General features: G+C 42.7%; 1 protein-coding gene and 1 pseudogene across 4 annotated transcripts in view; one reads left to right on the top strand and one right to left on the bottom strand.

Moving 5' to 3' along the window:
* LOC126297747 (uncharacterized) overlaps positions 1-21,427 on the top strand; it is a 690,098-nt gene that overhangs the window by 440,820 nt on the left and 227,851 nt on the right. The gene's annotated exons all lie outside the window — the stretch shown is intronic.
* On the bottom strand, positions 9,970-10,087 carry LOC126299821 (5S ribosomal RNA; annotated as a pseudogene).

The following is a 21,427-nucleotide window of genomic DNA, read 5'->3' on the forward strand; positions in this document are numbered from 1 at the left end:
AGATACGACGGTCAGTGTCGTTATTGTTTCATTCTCTTTGCAACGTACTGCTTCTCAAGGTCTTTAACTGAATTTGGCTCGTAATTTGGTCTCCAGTTATCTGCCTCACCTTGTCAGTGTCACTATCCTGGCTCATATCGCCAGGATACACTCTCAAAATTAGTTCCAGTGCTTCTCTTGCTATCGTACTAAATTCTTTTGTTAATCTCAGAAGGATGCTCCTCTGCATACGTCTTAGCTGTGCTTTCGCACGTTCGCATACACGTTTGCTGGGAATAGAGCAATGGCAGACAAGATGGCACTATGGCAGTGGTCGGCAACCGTTTAGCAGCCTAGGGCCATATAGTAGCAAGCTGAAGTGAAGGCGATCCGCAACTGTTAGCGTCTATATTTATGTCGATGATATTAATTAAATGCAAAAACACAAATATTTACTTTTACGTTTCATTCACCATCATTTTATTAATAAGCAGGAACAATGACAAAAATAAAATTTGAAAAAAAACGAACAAATTAAATGAGAACTTCAAAATAATTATACATGAAAGTTGAATCAAAATTTAATGTGACTTTTGAGGCCGTAATTGGTTGGCTATTTATGGAATGCTTGCTTTCGTTTCTGTCGTAGTAATTCACAGAATGGCACTCAAATGCTCATCTGTCAGACGAGAACAACATCTGTTTTTTTTCTGTAATTGAGAATTAAATAAGTTTGCTCACGTAAGTAAGTGCTGCTAAAAAGTGTAATTGCTGAGCAAACCTTTTCAATTCTTCGTAATTAGATAGCAAACACCCATTAAATTTAACAAGCTCATTGATTTCATAGAAACCGTTTTTTAGAGTTGCGTTAGACTGAACATCGATCACATTCATTTGTAAATTACCCGTTACGTCCTCAGTACCACGTGAAAAGGGTTTGCAAATATGTTGAGTTTACCAGAAGTCTCCTCAAAGACACACAATCTCTTGTTGAACTGGTTTTGTTGCGGCATTAAAACGCAATTCATTTTAGCATTTTTCCAACGAGAATTCATTCCAGCTTTCTCGACGGCGTTTTTTTCTTTTTTTTACAATTTAGGAAATGGTCTAGTTTTTCACGTTTGTATGTTTAATGAAGAGCTTGTTTTTCATTTGTGATGCCTTTACGTCTGTGTGCAAATCAGATTTTTTTGCCGCTTGAATCCTCGAAGTCTACATAATCAACTCCATAGTTAAATCTGTCAGAAGTTCTGGAACACATTTTCCTTTTTCTCTCATAGATACCTTGATTTCATTTCCGAGGTCAACAAATCTTTTCTGTACTACAGCCCTACTTAACCATCTCTCTTCAGAATAATATAGGACATATCTGTGCTTCCATGTCCTACAGAAACTGTTGAAATTGGTTATGTAGCAACCCATTATTTGATGATGTTCATAGAGGATATCACGATGTCCATGCAGGAACTTAGCAGCATAATGCTACTTTTGGCCATGCCCAAATCTTCAGTCTGCCCGGAGCACGTACTGGTGACTAGATAAGTATGTTTAAATTTTTTATCTGTGTACACTCTAACCTTAAAAACATTTTGTTGGTTCTTTACTGACGATTTGAGTGAGCTAATTTTATTTTTCCGTAAATTATCTACATGATTTTCAAATTTTACTTTATGCTCGCTATCGTAGTGGCGTTTGAGATTGCTCTTTTCGAACAGCAAATAATTTTTTGACATATTAAGCATAGGAGTTTTCCTTTACAATCAATAAAAAAGTATAAACTTGCCCATGCACTCTATTTCCTTCCAGTAAGTTCCTTTTTTTTCATCACTGAAAGTCATTAAGTGCACAACACGGAGTAAACGCTGCTACAGGAGTATTGTTATGTTGCATGCATGCTATTTAGCTTTGTCAACTCAAGTGTGTCAAATAAAGAAACTCTCACATTTACCGAAATTAAAAAAAAGAACTTGTTAGTTTCGTACAGCGCCACGGCGTGCACAATAACTCACTTCGCCCGATTGGCCGGCACCGTTAGAGCGCGGGCGTCAATTGTCGTCACGACGGGCGTCTCGTTCGCTCATCATTGTTTCTCGGATTTCAGTTTTGCCGCGAAATTAAAATAATTCTGAATGATAAGATCTTTATTTATAAACCAGTCGCTGGCAGCAAGGGGAAGACATTCGGGCTCGCCGACAGTTGCACTATGGTACTGCCTCACTGCTGATATTGGTAACGTTCCAATTCAAACTACCTCGTGCTTAACTTGCATGCTTTCTCAGTGACATTACTGACGCGAGCAGAAAAATTTCTTTTTTGTTCTATATATAATCCTCAACGCTTACGCACCTAAACTCTACGAATGATATTCCTTCTAATTTGAGCATTAAGTTTTATAGTTAGGGACAATTCATCTTTCAGCAGCAAAAAGTTTGTCTCATTGGCAGCTCTTGTGAACGTATTGCGTACATTGTTGCATCAGTAATAGAAAGGTTGCTGCTTTAACTTCAGTTTGTCCTCGAGGTTTTGATAAAACTGCAAGAGAGCCATTTGCGTGTGCTAAGACACCATCTATAGCACGGCTAGCAATGATTCAATAACAAAACCTATAAAATTGAGCCACAGATAGAACTTAGTGGCCAGCCTTTAGTAATGAATTTGATTAACTGTCTAGCTTGCCCCCAAGAGTTCGTCTTTTACAACAGTCCACTAGATTGTTGTAAAGGTATTTCGGGGTTTCGAGAACTCTTAGCTGGGCGAAAATCGCAAGCCAACAAACGTTTCTGAAGGAGACTGCGACGTCAACCATTATATCCACTCCATATTTCCTACGACTGCCGTCCATCACGTGTACAGTCCCACTAATGGTATCACCAATACATGTTCCCCTTCAGAACAGAAATTGACTCGCGTGCAGCCCTAAAACTTCCAGTGAGCCTGCAAGCGGTCACAGAGCATCGTCTCCTGTACTTCAGTCAGTGTGTTGGTGTCCACAGCTCGTGGTCTAGAGATTTGAGTCGCTGCGTCTAGATCGTGGGGTGGCGTTTTCGATTTCCGGCCTGGTCGCAGATGTTCTCCGCTCTGGGACTGGGTATTTGTGTTGGTCTCATCATGTCACTTCATCGACGTGAAAGCCGAAAATGACATCAAACAGAAAGACTTGCAAGAGACGGCCGGATATCCACACGAGGTTTCTCGTCCAATAATACTGCCGCGAGATGTGGTGCTATCAGCGTGCTGTAGTGGTCAACGTCGCTGGCTGACGTGGTGTACGTAGCCGTTCATTTTTCGTATTTATCATTTCTAGAATGTTCTTGAACTATATAATGTATATATATATGGAATATACGATGGTCGTACTAGTCAGTCACAATATTATTCCACCTGGGAATTGCGGCGCTTCGGTCGGCTCGTGTGTTTACCAGTGCGAATGAAACCGATCAGAATGTCCTCTCCAATTCTAACGACCAGACAACTTGCTCTTGAAACTGTTCAGATTTCCACACTGTATATGGCTGTAGAAAAAATGGATATGGTTTTGGTTTACAGTAACATCACCGCATGTTTCCCATAACGGCCATGGGAGGTCAAGCGCAAATATTGTGATTCGATAGGATAAATACCAGCTTTCTGGGTTATTCGATGTTTGCGTAAGTAACTACTCTCTCTGTCCAGGAGATCAGTTATATTCTGATGGTACGTTGGTTTTCTTAATAAATGTGCTTTCAGTGTTAACAAGAGGAAGGCTTCAGAAACGCCCAATCTATTCGGCTTACGTTCGGCACGTCGCTTGTGTACAACCTGAAATGAAAGACTCTATGATATTCTGGCTCAGTACCATCCCGTTATTGAAAAAACTGCCCCTAAAATTAATGACCCGCAGTCGATCCAAAAGTAACGGTATCTCTAAATGATTGAGTATTTTGTCACATAAACATGCGAAGCAAATATACTCGCGACACCAAAAATATTTAATGATTGCAATCTTCGCGCAACTACATCATTACTGGTGAAGACCTTCACTGTTCGAAGTTCAAAACCACGATGTGGTGAACATGCAAAGAGGGTAACATAACTGTCCTGCGTATATTTTGTCCCGCACCTTGCTGTAAACAAGCTTCGCACGGTCCATCGTGACGAATTCACAGCAGTCCTCCTCGGAATTGTTTTCGTACAACGATGCTTAAAATTGTAATTATTTGCTAATCCAAGTTATTAGAGAAATTTATTTGTCTACCTTGTTATTATTCCTTGTTGATTTACTTACCATATTAATTCTCCCATTCATACCAATTTCGATACGAAAAAATTTCAAATGAAAAAGAAATTGCAGAATACATTTGGACTCGAACATAGGTTTTCTACCCACCAGATAAATTCATTGATTGTTACGCCAGCAGCGATTTTGTGTAGCAGTGTTTACCTTCTGGGTACGCAAGTCGCAGTCTGAAAAGCTTCTTTCATCGATTTTCGAGGAAAATACGTGTTGAAGGCCCCATGTATGATGATGAAAATCCGCAATTTGCGATTATTTATCAATGCTGTCAATTTTGAGTAAATTGAACGTCATGAACTTTTGGGGTAGTTTTTCTCTAGAACGGGGAAGAACTGAACAAATATCATTTTAAGTTGTACATCAGTGACCTGCCAAATATGAGCCGAATCGGCTGGCCATCTCTCAGGTCTTCAGCTTGAAAGCGTTGTATTTCACTGACGACCAAACTTTCGGATTTGGACGTGCTTGTGGTTACGACGTAATGTTGACTGGTAGAGACGTCGTGTACTTCAAAACATCTACATCACCATGGCTCCAATTAGGCAACGTAGAAGTCGTCACCTACACGGACAGGAACCAGTGAACAAACGGTACATCGTTTGCATGCTCCGTATATTCAGGAGACCAACAGATTCCACGATAGTATCAGGCATCCATCAGTGTCCTGCTCAAGACCCGACGAATTGGCTGAAAGGATTCGAACGAGTCGCCAAGTACAACAGCTGGGATGACATGATGTGTTTGGCAAAGGTGTACCTCTACTAGGACAATAACCGACCGTTGTGACCGAGCGGTTATAGGCACTTCAGTCCGGAACGACGCTGCTGCTACTGTCGCAGGTTCGAATCCTGCCTCTGGCATGGATGTGTGTGAAGTCCTTAGGTTAGTTAGGTTTAAGTAGTTCTAAGTCTAGGGGACTGATGACCTCAGATGTTAACTCCCTTAGTGCTCAGATCTATTTGAATCATTTTCCTAGGACAAGATAGTCCAGCAGTACTTCGAAAACATCGAAGAAAATCTTAATAGCTGTGACAAATTGAAGAAAACATTCCGCGACAATCAGCAACAAGTCCACTTGGCTGAAAATCAACTGAAGAACAGAGCCCAACATCATGAGTGAGCGACACAGTCACAAATACAGAATGTTTTGGCCCTATGGCACGTAGTGAATCCTAACATGATACAAGCCAACAAAATCTCACGCTTGATGAAAGGAACCCCAGAAACGTGTGTACCAAGCTCTTCTGGTAACGGACGTCACAACGATGGAGGAATTCATTGAATGGTGCCAGATAATCGGGGAAATGTAACAGAAAAAGAGTCGGACGAAAGAGTTAAGAGCAACTGCCGAATGTGCTCCCTATCGCAGTTGTAGAAGACAGTCATGGTCACGCCTCTTTCATACGCCAGATACTAAGAGAAGAAATACAGCAGTGTATGGCAGCCTAAAATGTCGGACCCTGTACAACAGCGATAGCTGTCTTGAATGTCGACCCGATACATCACAATGTAATAGAGGCTGCAGAAGAAAAGTGTTCTGATCTTTGGCACTGATTTCCACCACATCCCATCTCATCTACGGCTAGTGATCCTTAAGTATTTTCACGACGCTCCCACATCTGGTCATCCGGGATTAGTGAATACTCGAGACAGAATCAGACGCAGGTATCACTGACCAGCTGTCTATCGATGAGTTAGAAACCATATGAGCCACTGTAACGAATGATAACGAAGGAAGCTTCACTTCCGGGGCATCTTGTACTAATCTAGCCAGTTGCAGCGCCATTCCACCGAATTGGAATCGCCCTCTTGGGGAGGTTCCCGAAACTGAAAAACGGCAAACGATGGATAATAGTGTGCACTGACTACTTCACTCGCTATGCTGTCACCAAAACTGTGCCGATTGCTGAAGCTCCAGAAATTGCAAAGTTCTTTGTAGACCATGTCGTTCTGAAGTGGAAAAATTTTCCAGTCGTGACTAGTGTCAGAGATAATTTCACGTTGCGACATCACCAGCAGGATGACAACTGCGTACCATCTACAGGCGAGTGACGCAGAGAACGATTTAATATGACTTCGGCAGATATGCTCTCGTTGTATGTTGAACAGAGAGACTGAGATACAGTACTGCACTTCGTGACATTTGTATACAGCACAGCAAAGCAAGACACTACAGCCTTCACACCGTTCTTTCTGCTCCGTGATCGCCGAAACTACAATGGATAAGCGGTTCAAGTTTCAACCGGACGACAGAGGCAAGACAGATACGTCTTTATTGTCTCCTGTTTTAGTAATTGCCGCTCTTCCTGTTTTCCAAACTACGGAGTGCTCCCTAGTTAGAATGAGCCGTCGAGAATAATTGCTATAGAAGGTACTACCCTCGAAGTCACAAGCTGGAAGATGGGTGTGTGTTGCCCTTAGCGTAAGTTATTTTAAGTTAGATTAAGTCGTGTGTAAGCTTAGGGACCGATGACCTTAGCAGTTTGGTCTCATAAGACCTTACCACACATTTCCAGTTTTCCAATAAATTATGTCATGATTATAGATGGCTGAGACTACCTTTTCCTCTGCAAAAGGAAGTACAACAACCTTGTGATAAGAGTTAATATGCAGTTGATTTGGAAGGCATGTTGATCGTCGTTGGGTCTACCGGCGTCGTCTTCGGGAAGAAGTGTCAAGAGAAGGTGATCCGCTGACTCCTTCCAACTCCTTGTCTTACCCCCTCATCACTTCGTTGAGCTGAAATAACTACAAGTGATTGGACTTTTCCAGACAGAAGTTCGTATGGTTGTCTCCAGACGTTACTGATTTCACAAGTAATGTTACTTATGTACTTGCTTAAGATTAATGAGTCAGTCCTGATACTTACTTTTAAATTTGTGGTAATTCTCCAAATATACGTAGCTAGAGCTCTTGTCTCTACGGTGATAGTTGATACAGTCGCCATGCGTTTCGTACTGTTCGTCTTAAGTTGGACAGTTCAATCCATAGTGTTTTTGAGATATTTGGAAACTACTTCTTAGTTACTGTAATATTTTCTAACACTTCCTTCAGTCTGTTTGCTCTGAAATCGACGCTGCATTCATACGAGTTAGGCACGGTCCATGTCTAAAGCAGTTTGTTCAGTCCAATCAGCATGTGCAGTTCCTAGATCAAATGTGATACCACTGCATTCACTATTAGTGTCATTATATTTTACCTTCGTACCTTGTATTCTTTCCATGACCGACCTGTTCGCTGTTTGCTATTTCCAATATACATGTGGTTGACCACATCTGTCCACGACAAATGAATAGTTGAAGACGACATGATTGTTAGAGTACATACACCAAATAGCTGCTTACAATATGTAATCTTTATTTACGACAGACTGGACATACGTTAATAAAGATTACTTATTGTAAGCAGCTATATTGTGTATGTACTCTAACAATCATGTCGTTATCAGGTATATATTACGCTGTTGGCCCTAAAGAAGAAGAATATTTGAAGATTGTGTAGTTATATTTTGTGCCCACAACCAACCAAATAACAGAAAAAAATTCAATTTTTAAAAATATGTCTCCTTCAATGTAATAAAAACACATCTGTACACTATAAAATAAAATTAATTTGCCCTAAATTAACATATTGCAGCAGTCCGTTTGCTGTTGATGATGTCTGTACTTTCAGTAACAGCAGTTCGGCGGATTCAAAAGATGGTACAAATTCAATATAACGACAAGGAAGACATATTTTACAGCGATGTCTGTAAGTGTTGTAAGGAAAAGTCCAACTCACTACAGATCATGAGGAAGCAGCATTTGGCTTATCATCATCTCTTGGTGTGATGTCGTAACGGAATACACATATTTTTGTATCACTTGCACGGTTTTCGTAGTCTTAGACAGCAGAACTCAAATTCAGTAAATACTTCTTGTTTTTGCATGTTCACACTTTTTAGACAACATTGATTATGTTTTGGTCCAAAGTTTCATACTTTTCTTAGCTATCGAATATGTGACGTTTATACATTTCGGGCTGAAGCATTTGAAGATGAACCTTGAATAACCCAGGAAAAACTGTCGGCCCAGTATTTTGAAAAATTGTACGGTGAAGCAAGAGTCAGGCTTAAAATTTCGTAGCTACAGCGTGCGTAATTGGATTGTTTGGATACGAACGACAGTCAAGAATACACAGAGTCTAATTAGTAAAACATAAGCTGCGGTTATTCTTTTGCAGCGATGGTGACTGACTGCCTTACATTTCGTCTTCTAGAACTGCAAGTGCTCGCCCATTTACAAGTGTTCCTCTCAACTCCAGTTAAGAACCGTGCAGGTTTCTGCCTGTCGGCACAAGCCGGAGAATCCGCAAGAGTGCGTCACAAGAATTATACGTCTGTCCGGGCTGAACGCAGCCCGTGGCCATGCGGCTGGCGACGTGAATGGATCAACGTACTTTCCCAAGTCCTGCGCGTCTATGAAAGGAGGAAGCAAGCCAAAGAACGATGGAGGGAACACCATCAGCAGCCCCCGCTACGGTCGCAGGTTCGAATCCTGCCTCGGGCATGGATGTGTGTGATGTCCTTAGGTTAGTTAGGTTTAAGTAGTTCTAAGTTCTAGGGGACTGATGACCACAGCAGTTAAGTCCCATAGTGCTCAGAGCCATTTGAACCATCAGCAGCCCAGTAGCGCGACTGACTGTTGCCATCGTCTTGTGTAGACAGCGCGAAGGAACTTAGTTGAAAGTACGGTACTTTTTGTGAGTTGCTCAGCTGAAGAGCAGTTTCACCGTTTATTGCAACTAGTTTGCTGTAATCATAGTCGTAAATATGCTCTAGTTAGGGTAATGTCCTCGAATCATTTAAGATTCTCAGCCTTGCCTAAATTATATTATGCTTGGAATGTCTGGTACAAAATGTCCAAAGAGAGATAGCAAACATTCCTGCGAGAGCTGCGCGCACACTGATGGGCTAATTGAGTAGCGTCTGTTCTTCTCATAGCCCGTAGAAAAGATAAGGGTCACAGCTGGCATATCTGTTATTTCTCAGATCACACTACATGCAACAGGCACATAGATCGAGAATGTCCTCATTTGTATGGACGCCACTGATTTCCTACCGTCCTTTAGGAGGTCGGGTTATAGGGAGTGAATAATCCCTCCAGAACAGAGTTTCCTAAGAACTCTTACCAGGATGAATGACATACGTAAATGGATCTATTTGTAGTGAACAGTAAGCCACAAATATGCTGACTTGCACGCCAAAAACATTCAGCAATTTTTGGCCCACAGTAACTATTCTTCCGTCCTGTGAGCTATAATCTACTATCTGTCAAGGAGAAGGAAGAATGGTGAAAGCTGTGCAACAAGGACGTCAGCTTCAATGGGACTTAGTACTTGGTAACTGAATAGTTCGTACTATATCACGCATGGTTCCTTATTTCTGAACTTTAACGGAACAAGATTGTCACGATTAACTGTCTAAGAGCCGTACAAATTACTATCAATAAGATGAACAAACTACATTAAACTCCATCTGAACAGGCCATGAAGGCCCAACGGTACCGACCGGTTTCCGTGTCATCCTCAGCCCGCAGGCATCACTGGATGCCGGATATGGAGGGACATGGGGTCAGCACACCGCTCTCCCGGCTGTTGTCAGTTTTCGTGACTGGACCCGCTACTTCTCAGTCAAGTAGCTCCTCAGTTTGCCTCACAAGGGCTGAGTGCACCCCACTTGCCAACATCGCTGGACAGCTCTTATGGTCATCCATCCAAGTGCTAGCCCAGCCCGGCAGCACTTAACTTCGGCGTTCTGACGGGAACCGGTGTTACCACTGCGGCAAGGCCGTTGGCAATAAAATGAATAACCTACTAAAATTAATACAGTCTAGAATCTTGAGTTGAAGAGGAGGAGATTAGTGTTAAGTCCCGTCGACGGCGAAGTCATTAGAGACGGAGCACAAGCTTGAGTTACGGAAGGATGGAGAATCTTTTCACGATACCACTTTTTTATGTGATATCATGTGGCAATGGTGCAACAAATAATAGACATAAACTGCTTTGTGCTTTGTGCATAATAATGGACTGCGTTCCTCTTCGTGACTGCGTTCCTCGCCGATACCGTTGTATCTCTTGTTGCGGCAAGGTACTTTGTCGCATTTTTCAATGGTTCAAATGGTTCAAATGGCTCTGAGCACTACGAGGCTTAACTTCTGAGGTCATCATTCCCCTAGAACTTAGAACTACTTAAACCTAACTAACCTAAGGACAGCACACAACACTCAGTCATCACGACATTCCAGCTCAGCGGGGGATTTCGCAACACACTCCCCAGGAAATTAGAAAAATATTGTTAGTGTCTCGAGTTGCACACAAACGTCGTATGTCGTTCATGTAGCTGGTTCCTGAAATCTTGCACATTCATCGGGCCATCGTGAAGCACGTAACGCACTGCTTGAACTCGTGTCCATGTCACCGCGCTCGTCTTCTCTCGTGGGTAGTAAGTTGTGTCCGGAAAAAGAACAATCGTATGGTCAATGACTTATTGTCGTACACCGAGAAGGAAGGAAATCATCATCGTCACTAGATGCTACACTTCCGTAGAGGGGCCGTGCATCATCGTCTCTTAACTTGCCACGTTCGACATAACGGGTAATTCAGCATACTGATGTCGTGGAGGAGGGATCGGGTGACTTGTTCACCGTTAACTGCCAGGTACCACCTCGTTCATGTCAAGGGTAGTATGGTGAACTGTCCGCCTTATCACCGGCCAATGGACTGTAGGGTGCCGTGCTTCCACAGGGCTGGCCGGGCGCCCGCTCGTGAGTATTCGATAGATGTGAGCTGTCGTCGGTCTATTGGCCAATAGACCTGTCTCAACGAAGGTACATTCACGGCAAAAATCTCTGATATGATGAAATGATTCGAAAATGTTCTTCACCATCACCGGCGCAATTCGGGAAGCTGGTGCCATTTCGTATATGAAGAGTCCCGACAGACTCCGCTGTTGTCTATCCCATATTTTCAACATCACGCTGAGATATCAAATTCAAATGGCTCCGAGCACTATAGGACTTCTGACGTCATCAGTCTCCTGGAACTTAGAACTACTTATACCTAACTAACCTAAGGACAGCATACACATCCATGCCCGAGGCAGGATTCGAACCTGCGACCGTGGCGATCGTGCGGTTCCAGACTGTAGCGCCTAGAATTGCTCGGCCACCCAGGCCGGCACGCTGAGATAAAGAGCCATCGCAGAGGGTACGAGCCCGGGACTTTCTCTACCAATAGGTAGGGTCGGATCTTGAAAGGTAATTTGACGCCCCGGCCGGGGTGGCAGAGCCATTTGAACCATTTTTGAGAACCGCTCGGCCACTTCGGCCGGCGCACTTAAGTGTGATTTGCAAAGTTTCCATGTAGAGGTAGGTGAAAGCGAGTCCATTGTGCTAACCAATGATCTACCCTGTTCGGTTTAAGTTGAAGAGGACGGCTTGCATTTGTAGCATTATGTGCAAGATATAACAAACAAGGAGGATGAGCACTTAACAGCGTTTTGAAAATTGATGATTATTTACCCTTCGCGTTAGTTCAGAATATATTTAATGCTCAAGTATTAAAATGTATTTGTACACTGAATAGATTCTGTAATTAAACTGTTATATTTATTTAAATTTTTGAAACATATCGATTATTACCATTCATATGTCTATTTTTTTTTTACTGATTCACGTTGATCCGTAAAATATTATATTCCGGTAGATTCATAACAAAACAAGTAGTCAGTTACCAAATTTTCTTTATACTGTAGTAGTTCATAAGGGAAGTAATTTTTAAATTAATTTGTCAGAAGATTGCTTGATATTGTCATTAGCTACGTGTACTTGAGGTGATCAACCTAAAAAAGGAAAAAAAAACTATTTGGTGTATCGTATTGGGAGTGATAGCCATTTGTCCTCTTTCTTACTAATACTTGATCTCTGTTTCGACAAAATGTTTTTCATAGTTTCAGAGCAATGCTGGCAATTCTCAGATTACTCCTATGAAGATGATTTATTGCTCTATTTTAATAGAACTTAGTGAAATAAACGAGGGGAGCGTATCCGGTTTACGAATAATTGGCGTCACCATATGGGCTACAATAATATATAAAATATACGAAAACCCAACGGAATACGGGTTACGCTACAGACTGAAATTACGAGCACACCTTTCCCAAAATTTGAGCGTAAAAACTTTGTTGTCATTATAGCTCTTAATGGGGCAAATGCTCAGTATTTTGACAGAGATGGTGGTACATATGCCGTCAGTGAAAAACCTAGTGAAGAACCTAAATGAAGCAGGTGCTAGTGATAAGGTACGAAAACGTACGAAACTTGTGGGGCTGCAGATACTGCTTATCTATGATGGGTTGTTATCGAATAAGGCTATGTCGGAGGCCCAATTCCTCAAATCTCTGTGATAAAATGGCCTACGTTTCAGCCACTCTTAATGTGACTGACTGAGGCTGTCCCGTCGACATCGAGGTCATTAGTGACAGATTGTGTCAAAGATGGTGACGGAAACTGGCCGTGCCTTTTCAAAGGAACCATCCGCTTTTGCCTTGAACTATTCAGGTGAATCACGGAAAACATGAATCTGGATGGCCGGAGGTGTATTTGAACCGTCGTCCTTACGAACGCGAGTCCACTGTGCTAAACACTGCGCCACCTCCCTCGGCAGGTACAGGATGCAAGTCCCCGTCCGGCTGTTCACATTTGGGTTTCCGGGGATCCCCTAAATCAATTTAGGCGAATGCCAGGATGGTGTTCTCCTCCATCCAATTCTGTCCAAAGTTGTACCCCGCTTGTAAATGACGTCACCGCCGAAGGGAGTAAAATTCTAATATTCTTTCCTTTCTCTATTAAATTAGTGCAAGAACAGTTGTTAGTACACGACCTTCTCAAGCTGAATTTCTCTAACAATCCAACCATGATCATTATTTTAGATCTGAATGGGACGATATAAACGTTTGTCGATTTATAATGGTATATATATATATATATATATATATATATATATATATATATATATAATAAAAGGGTATCTATGTGAGATATATTTGGCCAGAGTGTGAAAGCGCTTCAGAAGTGCTCGAGGATGTTCTATATCTCTTTCTAAATCACTGGACCGATTTCAGCCAAACTTGGTACACATATCACTTACTGCAGAGAAAGAAACTGTGGGGAATATTCACAAAAGCTTCTGCAAAGTCTATGGAGCATCTGCTGTAAACAGAAGTACAGTTAGTTGCTGGGCACCGGGGGTGAGGTCATCAGAAGGCTGTTTGGCAGAGCTCCACGATTTGCAGCAGTAAGGGAGACAATCCACGGCTGTCACACCTGACACCCTGACTTGCACTTGTTTGGACATTAAAAGATGCCATTCGTGGAAGACATATTGAGAACGATGAGGTGGTGATTCACACAGTGAAGCTCTGATTCCGCCACCAGTACAAGGACTGGTACCGACAGGGCATACACGTCCTTGTTTCGCGCTGGAGGAAGGCCAAAAGTGGTTCAAATGGCTCTTAGCACTATGAGACTTAACATCTGAGGCCATCAGTCCCCTAGAACTTTCTACTACTTAAACCTACCTAACCTAAGGACATCACACACATCTATGCCCAAGGCAGGATTCGAACCTGCGACCGTAGCAGTCGCGAGGTTCCAAAATGTTGAGCTTAGAACCGCTCGGCCACAGCGGCCGGTAAGGAAGTCCATAGTACGGGATGGAGATTCCGTGGAAATATAGGGTGTGTAGATAAAATACCATTCCTCGTGGGTGTAATTCTCATTATGTTCAATAAGGGATTGTTGCAGAAAAAGTGCGGTGTATTAATTTCTGGGCAACCATCGTAATTTTAATTCAAAAGAAAGCAGTTGCTGACAGTTGTGAGTATTACCAAACCGTCAGTTTAGTAAGACATGATTGCAAAATACTCACACATATTCTTTACGGAAGAAATGAAAAACTGGTAGATGCCAACATCGGTGGAGATCAGCTTGGATACTAGAGAAATGTAGTTAAGCGCGACGCAGTATTGCCTTAAGACTTATCTCAAAACGTAGGTTAAGAAAGGCAAACCTACTTTTATAGCATCTGTAGACTTAGAGTAAGATTTTGACAGTCTTGACTGGAATACACTGCGAAACTGACCACTAGATGCCACGAGAGGCCCACCCATCATTGAATAAGGAGGCGGAGATCATTGTGTTGTTTTTAGAGAAGCGGTAACAGTGGACGGGAAGATCAGGAGAGTTCAGTGTCATCGACCGTGGGCTAGTCATTGGATGCCACCTGAGTAACAAGCCCACCGAGACATTTCAACCTTAGTGAAGCTGGCCAAGTCGATTGTTGGTGATGTGACTGTCAGGTGGAAAGGCAAAGGAGCAAGCACAGCTAAACCAAGACCAGGCAGAACACATACGAGTATATATAAATTGGAGGTGGAGAGCGAAGAAAGGAAAGCAAAGGGAGGGGATCACTGTTATTAGCTGCTTTGTGAAATTATGCAGAATCAACGGCGACGAGTGAAAATGTGTACCAGACGGGGATTCGAACCTGGGTTCTCCTGCTTACTAGGCAGGCGCATTAACCACTGCACCGTCCGGGACACAGTGTTATCGCAAGTACGTGGACTATCTCGGCACGCCTCACGGCCGATCCACACTTCCATCGAGCGCCACTTCTCCGCAGTCCCTGTAGATTTCCTATATATTCACTCACTGAGATTCCCACAGGAGGTCGGACGTATTTGTGCATCTGCACAGAAGAAGGTGGATTCATTGCCCAGCTTGGCCAATCAAATTATATGAACGCATGTCCGAAAGCACAGACACCATGTATTCGTACACTTAAGAGCCCAAGAAACTGGTTTCCGCAGCTCGTAGTCTAGTGGCTAACGTTGCGGCCTCTGGATTACGGGGTCCCGGGTTCGATTCCCGGCCGGGTTGGAGATTTTCTCTGACCAGGGACTGGGTGTTTGTGTTGTCCTCCTCCTTTCATCATCATTCGTGACAGTGGCTAGATTGGATTGTGTAAAAATTTGGACTGTGTAAACATTAGGACTTTGTGTACGGGCGCTGAGGACCGCGCAGTTGATCGCCCGACAAACCAAACATCATCATCATCATCATCATCATCAAAGAAACTGGCACACCTGCCTTATATCGTGAAGGGCCACTGGGAGCACGCAGAAGTGTCGCATCACAACGTCGCATGGACTCGAATAATGTCTGAAGTAGTGTTGAAGGAAAACTGACCATGAATCGTGCAGGGCTGTCCATAAATCCGTAAGAGTACGAGGGGGTGGAGCTCTCTTCTGAACAGCACGTTGCGAGGCATCCAAGGTATGCTCAATAATTTTCATGTCTGGGGAGTTTGGTGGCCAGCGGAAGTGTTCGAACTCAGAAGAGTGTTCCTGGAGCGAATTTGTAGCAATTCGGGTCGTGATGGGTGTCACATTGTCCTCCTGGAATTGCACAAGTCCGTCGGAATGAACAATGAACATGAAGGGATAGAGATGATCAGACGGAATGCTTATGTACGTGTCATCTGTCAGAGTCGTATCTAGACATATCAGGGGTCCCATATCACTCCAATCGCACACGCCTAACACCATTACAGGGTCCTCACCAGTTTGAACAGTCCCCTGCTGACATGCAGGTTCCATGGATTCATGAGGTTATATCCACACCCGTAAATTTCCATCGACTCGATACAATTTGAAACAAGACTCGCAAGACCAGGCTACATTTTTCCCGTCGACAACAGTTCAACGTCGGTGTTGACGGGCTCAGTTGCGGCGTAAAGCTTTTTGTCGTGCAGTCATCAAGGTTACACGAGTGGGCGTTCGGCTCGGAAAGCCTATATCGATGATGTTTCGCACACTGACACTTGTTGATTGCCCAGCACTGAAAGCTGCAGAAGTTTGCGGAAAAGTTGCACTACTGTCACGTTGAACGATTCTCTTCAGCCGTCGTTGCTCCCGTTCTTGCAGAATCTTTTTCCGGCTGCAGCGATGTCGGAGATTTGATGTTTTACCGGACTGCTGATATTCACGGGTCACTAGTAAAGTCGTCATATGGGAAAATCCCCCTTCATCGCTACCTCGGAGACGCTGTGTCCCACCGCTCGTGCGCCGATTATAACACCACGTTCAAACTTACTTAAATATTGATAACCTACCATTGTAGCAGCAGTAACCAATCTAACAACTGCGACAGACACTTGTTGTCTTATCTAGGCGGTGCGGACCGCAGCGCCGTATTCTACCTGTTCTCATACCTCTGGTATGCCTATATCGGTTCCTTTGGCGCTTCAGTATATAATACGACCACATATACTTACGAACAGGGCTCGTCGAGCATTGCAGAGCGTGTTTGTAAAAAAAATCGCATGAAATCAGCTGAAGGAATCACTCGAGAGTTCCAAAGTGCTACCAGCAGTCTAGCTACTGTGCGTAGGGAGTTAAAGAGAGTGTGGTACAATGATTTATCAGCTCCTCATAAGCTACATATTTCTGTGCTAAGCTACGCTTGAGGTTGTTTAAAGAGCGGCGTTACTGAACGGTGGATGGCTGGAAACGAGTGATACAGAGTGATGAATGACACTTTACGCTGTGGCAATCCGATGGAAGGGTTTAGGTTTGGCGAATGCATGTAAAACGTTAATTGCCATCATGTATAGTGCCAACAGCGAAGTAAGGAAAAGGTCGTGTTACGGTATGTGGATGTTTTTCATGGTTAGTTTGCGGTCTCCTCATTGGGCTCAAGAAAATGTTAAATACGGAAGGATGTGGACACAGTTTATAGCAACGTTTATTGCGTGTAATACAGTAAGAATCCAGAGACGACGTCTGACTGTATCAGCACGACATACACCCTGTTATAAAGCAGCATCTATGAGGCAATGGTTTCTGGACAGCTACATTCCTGAAATGGACTGGCCTGCCCAGAGATCCGACCTAAAGCCAGTGGAATACTTTTGGGGTGAGTTAGATATTCCACTTCACTTCACACCCCAGCTTCCAATACTACTACCGCCTATGATTTCGGCTCTTGAGAGGGATGGGTTTGCCATTCCTCTAGTCCGCAGCTCGTGGTCGTGCAGTAGCGTTATCGCTTCCCACGCCCGGGTTCGATTCCCGGCGGGGTCAGGGATTTTCTCTGCCTCGTGATGACTGGGTGTTGTGTGACGTCCTTAGGTTAGTTAGGTTTTAGTAGTTCTAAGTTCTAGGGGACTGATGACCATAGATGCCATGTCCCATAGTGCTCAGAGCCATTTGAACCATTTTTTTTAGTTATTCCTTCACATACATTCAGACGCCTTACTGAAGTGCCACCAGTAGAGTTACAGCCATCATAAAGGCAAAGGGTGTAAATACCCCGTGTCGGTGTTCGCTAATAGGTGTCCGGATACTTTTGACTATATGGGGTACATTGTTCCCTACTACCACATATGAACCGATATGTTAATTGTAATGAGAATATTGTGTTGCCACTATACAGTGTTAATAACATTGTTGTTAAATAACTCACTTTCAATTACTGTGCTGTCTGATGAAATGCAACGACTTTTTAAGCATCTCAATTTTCAACTGCCATACAACGTAACCTTATCCTTTAATTTCCTTTTATAAAAGGGTGAGTCAAATGAAAACCTTAAATTTGTAATAACAAATCGAAATTTCGCGCCGTTATCCTGTTAGTTGGTAAGCGTGCTACAAACAGCATGCAGAATGGCCTGTAGGTGGCAGCATAGTGCAGATGTATACATACCGTCACAGAATCAGTATAAAGATGGATGTCCCACTTGCGACTTGCACCAAGGAAGAACAGCGTTCTGTTACTCGGTTTTTGCGTAGTGAAGGTGTGAAACCTATTGAAATTCATCGACGAATGAAGGTTCAGTACTGTGATGCATGTTTGTCACAGCAAAAAGTCTACGAATTGAGTAGGAAGTTCGCAAATGGTGTGACTTCAGTGAAAGATGTTCCTCGTCCAGGTCAGGCACAACGAGTTGTGACTCCACAGAACTTTTGCAGCAGTTGAAGCCATAGTGAAGGAAAACCGCCGAGTGACACTGAATGACATCGCAGTATGTTTACAGATTAGTCATGGTTCAGCACACCACACTGTGCATGATGTGCTCCAGTTTCACAAAGAGTCTGCAAGATGGGTGCCACGGCAGCTGACTCCTGAAAGGAGAGAACGACGTGTTGATGCTTGCGAAGAACTTCTTTGGTGCTTTGAACGAGAAGGTGATGGCATCCTTGCAAGAATAGTTACTGGGGACGAAACGTGGGTTCACTTCCACCAACCGGAAACGAAGAGAGCAAGCAAGGAATGGCGCTATTCCTCATCACCAAAACCAAAAATGTTTCGAACAGAGCCATCAGCAGGGAAGGTTATGCTGACTCTCTTTTGGGACGAAAAAGGGGTCATATTGGAGCATTACATGCCTAGAGGGACCACTGTCAACAGTGCATCATACACAGATCTCCTAAAAGTATTAGGCGACCTTCAATCAAATCAAACTGCCGTGGACTGCTGTCAGCAGGTGTCGTTTTGCAACATGACAATGCAACGCTCCACACTGCCCCGTACAACAGTTGCAACAATCACAGACCTGCATTTTGAGTGTCTTCCTCATCCACCAGACTCACCAGACCATTCCCCAAGCGATTTCCATATGTCTGGACCACTCAAAGATGCAATGGGAGGAAAGAAGTTCCGTTCTGATGAAGAGGTACACCACGCGGTGCATGAGTGGTTGCGCGGACTACCAAAAGAATTTTTTCCAAAAGGAATTTATGCACTTTTAAGCGCTGGAGGATTTGCATTGAGCGTGGGGAAGATACTGCTTTGTACCATTTCCGCAAAATAAATAACATTAAAAAATATTTAAGGCTTTCATTTGACTCATTCTTGTACATGTAACACAAAATACGACGGTTATCTTTCTTATGAACGACTTACGTATTAAAATAAGGCATATTTTTACCGCTAGTTTTCCTGTTTATGGAATTGAGCGGCGATTTAAACCCACGTTTGGCTATCCAAATTTAGGTTTTCCATCATTTCTATAAATTGCTTAAGGCAAATTCCGAGTTCGTTCCTTTGAAATAACACGGGCAACATCCTCCCCCAATTCCAACTGATTACCTCATCATCAATAGGACGTTAAATCCCAATCTTTCTTTCTTTTCTTTTTTCGTAATTTTTGCGCTCCGAGTGTTTTCTTCATAGTAACATAGCCTTTCTTTATGGAGTATCTGTGCAAGTGCTGTATCATGTGAAATCATTTGCTTGTCAGTAGAGGTTTTATAGTTCTGTTACTGTAATGCTGCTTGCAACTTACACTGCTAGGACGCAAACAATTAGGATAATATACGTGACAAGATTTTGTATTCACAATAACGTATTATTTTAATTAATTTCGACTCATGAAACCTTACACATATTCTGTTGCTGCAATTATAGGATTTGTATCTTGACACAGAGAACTTAAAGTTTCATATGTATAAGTCGGCTTTAGATGATACATAAGGTCACGTTTTTATGTTAGTTCACTAGCAGCCACTAATACAGTTATAGATGACATGATGAATACCGAGAAAAACGACAGCAAAAAAACGCTGAAAATATGCCATAAAAATCGGCGACAATTGCAAAAGTCATGCTATGACGTACAGTAAATAAAGTATTATGAAATTATTCATGGAAACAATATTTGGAACAAAACGGTACATATATAATAATGTTTTACAATTTTTTTATAAGTATGCTATTTCTGTAAGTTTTAGAATTAAAAAAAAAACCCACTGATGACGGTGATATTTGTCGCTGAAACTAGAATGGAGCAATAAATAGATAAATAAAAAAAGTGTTTCGCATCAAGGCGAGCCCACAACCCCATATTGTTAATGATACATTGATGTAAAAAACACGAGTATTCTCGATAACAAATAATATACTCTTGCAATAGCATTTTGGTAGTTCACAAAGGCGTTCTGTAAATGATTAATATCTGTTTGCTACGTTTCTCAAGTTAAAAGATTACAACTGTCAAAGAAATTGTATGCGGTTTTATACAGAATAACGATTTAGTATGTCGCAGATGACTGTCGATGAGACTGCCAGGTTGTTGAAGAAGAGTGTGTAAATCTTAGACGCCACCAAAAACTACTAAGTTATGTCAAACAGTCGTAAAAGACTATATCTTTCATAAGTAGCACATTGTTTAAACCTGAATTCGATCTTCTTGATCTGGGTTTTCATCGATTTTGTTCGAAACTCCCATCGAACGCAGACATGACTCTTTCAACCATACACAGAGGTGTCACTCGCATTTTCCATCTGTTGTTGACAAATACAGGTCAACGTGGCGGTCATTCGCCAACAACATAAGCGGAGAGTCCGTCCCAAGTTGTTACCGAAATGGAGCTGTTGCACCACAGTCTGCACCAACCTTTTTGGATCGAATACCTCCGGTCAGATTTGCTGCACTAGTTTTCACTATCATAAAAGCAATACCCGTCTCCGTAGACGAAGTCGCTAGCGCAGGCTTGTTCAATTGCGCTCGACTTTAAGGCCATCCTTACCGAATCCCGGTGGTGGTACTGGCTGGCAAGAGGAGGAGAGGTGGTGGCGCAAAGTTCCTGATCACCTGTCTTTGTACCAACGTCATGGGATAAATTCCAAACCTTTCCGTATGATGACCTACGTGCCAGCACCGGGTTTCACCCTCTGACTTCTCTCATTATCATCATCATCATCATCATCATCATCATTATCATCATCATCATCACACAACACAAACACAACACTGCACTGTACACGCATCCATTGCACTCTACAAATGCCTATACGACACAACTCCCATATTTCCACAAGGAAAGGGGCCAATGTAGGCGGAGGAAGAATACTCCTTCCGACAGATGGCTCAACCCATCCAGTGGGACATCCGTGCCAACAATGCCATACGATAATTATATTTTACACAAAAATAATAACTCCGTGGGTTATGTGTTGAATTTGATAAAACTAAAGCGATGTGTGGAACCTGTACCACGGTATTAACAACACAGTTCAAACGTGATTGAAGGGAAGGATATGGTAGTTGAATCTGACGTGCAACAAAAGTAATTGA

The sequence above is a fragment of the Schistocerca gregaria genome, chromosome X (assembly GCF_023897955.1).
Source record: "Schistocerca gregaria isolate iqSchGreg1 chromosome X, iqSchGreg1.2, whole genome shotgun sequence".
In the NCBI taxonomy this organism is placed as follows: Eukaryota; Metazoa; Arthropoda; class Insecta; order Orthoptera; family Acrididae; genus Schistocerca; species Schistocerca gregaria.